A 6,817-nucleotide genomic window follows, 5' to 3' on the forward strand; every position below is an offset into this window, starting at 1 on the left:
TGTCAATTTTACCTTAATAAGGTTTGAAAGAAATTAAATAACAAAATTTTCTTATTGGCAGGATGGAATGCTGCACCATTAAAAAAAAATAACTTAGAAACTATTGTTAAAACTATCAAAATGTTAATAAATCATGACTCATTTATTTCATTCAAAGAACTTATTTGAAATCAATAATTTAAAACATGATAATTTTGCCTAAAGATGTTCCTTACTGTGTTATTTACTTCAGTGAAATCTAGAAGCAACCTAAATATCCAACATTGGGGAAATGGTTAAGCAAATTATGTATACACTCAATGAAACTTTATGTTATTATTAAAATTAGTTAATATGGATAGTCTCTAATAATATTTAAATATGCCTTTGACAGAATGCTATATGAAAAACCCACAGGATTCAAATTTATTCTTTTATTTAAGCATATAGAAAAGCAACTCTAGTAAGAAACATGCATGAAGTGAATTTCCGTGCGCTTTTTTGGGTATATGCTGTCTGTGTGAGCTTGATAGGGTTATCAGTTTCCTTTTTTAAATGTCTTTTTTCTAAACTTACTGTTATGCTAATACGGTATTTAAAAGATAAATACATGTATTTAAGCTTTCTTCCACCCACCAGTCCCTCACTTTTCAACCACAGTTCAGAGAAAATATACCTTTGTGCCATGTTTTCATCTCACTTCTGGCTATTTTAACATAGCTTTCACTTCCTTAGTGGAGGCAGTGGTGAGGGCAGAGGGGGATGGTGGAATTCTTAAGCACAAGTAGAATAACATTTTCCTCACATGAAAAACTCCAACTGTTGTCTCAAAACTCTGTTCTTCTCAGCAGCAAACGAATCAACCTACAAGCAGGACCGACCTACTCCTTGACACGATGCATCACCTTCAGCGCTGCGTCTGGCGCAGGAGAAACACTTGCGGTGAATGGACCTGTCTGTCCTTCAGTTACCAAAGAAGAGCCCGGATGATACAACATCATCCAGTCGGCCAGCCGGGTGGCTACGGGGTTCACGACATATTTTCCCTTGCTATTCGTCGGTCTGCTTCAATCCCCATTCTCCGCCTAACGAGCTTTAAAAAGAACACCTCTAAAATCGAATTGCCTAAAACAATACGCGGCATCCCTTTGCTAGGACAAACAAGTCATGTTCAAATTGTTCATGACTTTTAAACCTGTAAAAGCTAGATCTATTATGAAAATACTGCACATTCCTATAGATGAAACACATCTTCCTATTTTCTTCTTTTTGAAAAAATGGTTTATTAGCATTTAATAGTCGATTGTCTTATGATATTTTTTCCCTGCACAGGACATCTGAAAATATTGCCCTTAACCCCCCCCCCCCCCCCCCCTTATTTTTACCTATTTTCAATGGTTTTAGTGTAGCCTGAGATAGGGAAGTACAATTGGACGGGTCTGATTTTTGTTGATAGGGCATCATTCACAGAAATGACAAATAAGACTTCCAAACTGTTTGCAGTTTGGGAAGGGGAGGCTTGTGGATCGTTCTGACTATGGAATGATTTGTCAAACATCAGTCCGAAATTCCGCGGGGTTCTTCTCACTTTCCCATAGTGCGTTTTCCTTTCTCCCACAGAGATATAATAGAAACTCATCTTCAAAATCTAAACGTTTCAAGCCCGATCCTTTTGTGCAGGCATCTTGCTCTCAGCGCTTGGCTCGCAGCAGCGCGGGCGCGCTCGTGTTTGCATTCGCTGGCCCCCCGCGGCTCGAACCCGGGCCGCAGACAGGCCATCCATCATCCTTCCTCCCACCCCCCGCCAAGCGCCGCCACCGCGGCCAATCGGGCCGCAGGTGGGGCCGCACCTGCGGGACAGCCCGCCGCTCCCCTGCACTCTCCTCGCGGCGCCTCGCGTGCCAGCGGTGCCCTTGCGAGCCACTTCGTCGTCCTCCAAGGCCAGAACGGGACAGGTACGCTTGGACGACAGGGACCGTGTGTGCGCCGAGCCCGCGGCTGGCAGCCGGGGGGCGGGGGGGGGCGCGGCTGGAACGTGGCAGGACACGCGCTCCCGTCATGCGCTCGCCCGCTTTGCACGGGTCTGTGTGTGGACACAGGGGCCCTCGCTGGGTTTAGCCTGTAAAAAAGTTGAAGACAGATGCTGCTCACCTTTGGTAAGGAAGTGTGACAGAGGACACATTTTAGTGACAGGGGGTGTTGCCTCTGGTCTGTTTCTGGTGGAGTTTGCATAATAATGGAGTTTGAGAGCCATGTCTGAATTCCCTGTGCCCCATGCAAACTTCAGACTATTTCCCCCAAGACTTAAGTGGACAGCATTAACTCCACGCTAGAGATCAAATAGTCTCAACAGGATAAAAAACTACCTCCAAATCAAAACCTAACCTGGGCCTCAACGACCATCAAAGATTGCAAAAAAAAAAAAAGAACGGAACCTCAAACCACAGAGAGGCCTTCATCTTCCAAATAGGCAAACTTGGTGGTGCAATCGGCTTGCCTTTGTGGGGATTAAGGGTTGTGCTGGTTGTTCCCTGGCTCTTCTGAGGAGGCAGCTAGATAAGTCCTACTAGCATGGTATGGATTTTGTAAGTGGACTCGATAACTCCCTCTGGCTTAAAGGCTCCAAAACCTCTACTTTATCATGAATTTGAGAGCAACTGAGGACAAGCCAAATCCCTGCTCATTCCCCCCCCCCATATGTTCCAGGAGCATGTCTATGTAGATGTCAGTTACGTAAGTGCAAGGCCTTGGAAAACAACAGCCCTGCAGGTGGCTTCAAGGCTTCGAGATTTATCAGAAAGGCATATTTCTTTTTAAAAATTTCAAAATAAAAAACAACAGCAACCACAGCAGCAAGCATCACTTTCCCCCCACTGCCCTTGTCTTGCTTCTGAATCATAAATCATGAAAAAGAGAGACAATGACTCCAGTTTTCCTGCCTTTAACAACTGTAACACATAATGCCAAAAAAGGAAGAGAAATAAACAAGTGAGACATATTACTGTAGAAGACAGAGACACACTTGGGAAACCAGAGTTTCCTCATCTCTAAGGACCTCACACCCCCTAAAAACGGTCTCACACCCCCTAAAAAGGGTCTCTCCTCTGAATTAGTGGTTCTCAAACCTGACATTATGTGAGACTCATATAGGTTTGTTGTTGTTGTCTTTGCTTATGCTTTAAGAACTATGAATGCTTAGATCAATATTCTGATTTTGAGTGCCGTCTAGATATATGTACTTTGGAAAAATCTTTCCAGTCATTGGAATGAGCAACTCTCTAACTATGTATTCAAATTCTGTTCTGTTTCATAGGATACATAAATGGGATTCATAGGATGTTCTTGTATTCTGTTTCATGGGATACAATTATCACCCCCCCCAACTATCTCCCCTCTCCACTCAAACATATACAGGGAACCTACATTGAGTAAACAAAGTCTTTTTTCTCGTCCATCACTCACTCATTCCTGTTAGCATTCTGATCTGTTCATTCTGGCCGCTAAAATTTGTCACTGCTCATTTTAACACCTTGATAGCAGTTTTGGGTTTTCTTTTGGGGGGGAGTCATTTTCTATTGATGCATTTATGCTTAAATTATTATTTAAAATACTAAATTTTTTTGGGGGGGGGGGAATGAGAGCAAATGATAGACTTGCTGTGAAAATGTGAAGTCTAAAATATTTTTCTCTGAACCTGAGAGCCCAGCATGGTGAAGTTCCTTCTTCAGATTGTGGCCTCTGTTCATCCACTCTGGGCCTACCCAAACTGCTATGGATCACCAACAGAAGTCTGGCTGCACATTTTGTATGAGCAGAACATTCTTCCTGTTCACCAAAGTGGAACTGAAGTTTCTCTTTCCCTTTATTTTTCTCACTCTCTGTGGCTAGCAGTGCCGCATTTCTGGATTATGTTGTACACTTTACCTTGAGAGATAGATGATCTGTTCTTTGATTAGACACCCTGACCTTTTACGGGTGTTGATCATTGATCTTGATCTGGCCTGGATAGAAAGCTCTTGACTCTGAAAAGTTACTCTGCTGCTGACACTACAGGGAAATTTAATTTCTGCATCCTGTCAGCCCCTGCAGCAGGACTCTTTCTCAATTAGAATTTCTCTCGTTATTATTTTACTTTTATTAAGCAAGCTGCAGCCTCTGCTTTCTAACTCTAGCTTTTAGTTACAGTAATCAATTTTTCAGTGTAACTGGCTGTAATTGTTGGCTTGGATATTGAGCTTTCATGGGGCTTAGACATAGAGTGTTCCCGTGAAGGGTCTTCTCCATACCTCGCAGACAGATGGGTAATAATACCATACATTAATACCTCCACATTGGTTTATGTGTGTTTGACCACAGTGCAAGCATAATTATTTTTGCCCAGTAAAAGCTATTAGAGATCTATTTGGTAGGTTTTACGATCAATAGCTCCTGTGATATTTGTGTAGCAGCCACAGAATAATCAATTGAAGGTCATATAAAGTAAATTACCATCCTCCCATAATGATTCTTTTTTCTAGATGAGAATTGGGTTTTATTATTTCATCGGGAGCCTCTCACGACGCATGCTCTGTCTGTTTGAGAAAGAAAGATATAAAAGTTGTGAGCGTGTTTTGAACATAGTATTAATATCCATTACTTGAATTTATGTTATTGGATTATTGAATTAGTGGATTCACACTGGAATTCCTTCAAAACCTTTTCTTATGTACTCAGTGACACAGTTAATAACATTCGAGAGCAAACGGACGCCTTTGCCGCATGGTGGAGTGAGTCACTTTGCAAAAGTCAATCTTTGTAGCTGTCTCTTTAAAGCAAATTTAGAGTTGGTTAAATGTGTTGTATTGACAGTGTGACCGACCAAGCTTCTCTCTGCAAACCTTTTGGAGAGTGACTGGTGAACTAAGCAGGAGATGGAATCAGGAATGCTGAATACTAATGCATAGTCCACCAGTAGCTCAAGGTGAAACCAGGGAGGACGAGGAGACAGGGCAGCCTGTGCACCTGCTTCCAAGCCAGCTATCTTCCTCACACGAGATACCTAACCTGGATTTCAGACTGGCAGTGCAAGCCAGAGCGATGGCTGTGCCTCCATAAAAGATTGCAATTTGCCAACCGGAGGCATGCAGTCCCCCAACTGTCTTAAAGGGACCCATTTTCAAAGTTTAGCCTTTCTTTTTGTGGGCACAATCAGTTGTGCACTGAAAAACTGCAGCCACAGTTGGATAACTGCAGGCACAACAGGCCACGAGAGGCCTCTTTGCTCCAAATTTTGTACCTGCAACTAATTGCACTTACAGAAAATGGGAGTGTGGTAGGAGCTTTTATAAAATTTGGGCCAGTAAATTCTCTATGGAGGAAATAGGCAAGGAAAGAGACAATTACTCACTTTCTTAAAGACAAAGGCAAATAGAGACATCCTTTTCTTCACACACTCCATCTAGTCTGTAGAGCTTGGTCTGGAAGCCAAATACCAGATACAACAAATGCCCTGATCATTGAGGATGTTGCCTGAGACTTGATATTCTGCAAATGTACAAGAAATAATCTGCTGAAAAGTAGCCCAAAGAAGATATCAGTGAGTTTGAGACTGTAGTTCTGGTAATACATCAATGGAGTGTTTTAGAATAAAGGGCAAAGGGGATTTTCTTTTTTCGCTAAAGAAATTGTTATTGTTTCTTCTCATTGGCTTTGCAAATAACTAATGCAAAAACTAAGATTGTAGTGACACTAGTTTTTTTTGTTGTTGTTGTTGCTGTTGTTTTTGAGTTGGAGTCTCACTCTGTCGCCCAGACTGGAGTGCAGTGGCACACTCCCAGCCACTGCAGCCTCGACCTGCTGGGCTCCAGCGATGCTTCACCTCAGCTTTCCAAGTAGCCAGAACTACAGGCACGCGCTACCATGCCTGTCTAATTTTCTTTTTTGATTTATTGTTGAGATGAGGTCTCACCAAGTTGCTCGGGCTGGTCTCAAACCTGCAGGCTCTGCCAATCCACTCGCCTCGGCCTCCCAAAGTTCTGGGATTATAGGCTGAGCCACCCAGCCCAACCAACACTAGATTTTAATCAGACAGTAAATCAGGAGGCACTTGAAATTCATATATTTACATATATTTATATATACATTATATATACAAATTATATATGTGTCTATATATGCATATATACACAAATTTATTTTATTTTATTTTATTTGTAGATATAGCATCTCACTCTGTTGCCCATGCTGAAGTGCAGTGGTGTAATCATAGCTCACTGCAGCCTTGAACTCCTGGGCTCAAGGGATCCTCCTGCCTCAGCCTTTCAAGTAGCTGGGACTAATACATTCGTAGGCCACCACACCCAGCTAATTTATTTTATTTTATTTTTCCTTGTGGAAATAGGGTTTTGCTATTGTGCTCAGGCTGGTCTCAAACTCCTGGCCTCAAGCAATTCTCCTGCCTCAGCCTCTCAAAGCACTGGAATTATAGGAGTGAGTCACTGTCTGGTGACATGCGTCATAACATAGTTTACCTACCTTGTTTTTTGATAAGCTTAGGGAAAGGGCCATCTTACCTCTTGAGGGATATACAGATGCTACCTAGTTCACTCCCAAGTCCCAGTGGCTGAGCATCTTACCTGGAGGGGCTTGTCAAATCATGTTCCACAGGGATCCAGTCTCATCATCTATTCTGTACAATATAGTGATAAACAAGTTGAGATTGAGCTCAAGATATTGTTTTCTACCTTTTGCAGTTGACCATAAATGAAACTCATATGCTAGAAATTAGAAGTCAAATACAAAATAATATTAACATTTTGAGATACTGCTACTACAGAAATAGGTTGAAATGTAATTGTGT

The sequence above is a fragment of the Carlito syrichta genome, unplaced genomic scaffold (assembly GCF_000164805.1).
Source record: "Carlito syrichta isolate Samal-C Ts95f unplaced genomic scaffold, Tarsius_syrichta-2.0.1 Scaffold304274, whole genome shotgun sequence".
Taxonomy (NCBI): domain Eukaryota; kingdom Metazoa; phylum Chordata; class Mammalia; order Primates; family Tarsiidae; genus Carlito; species Carlito syrichta.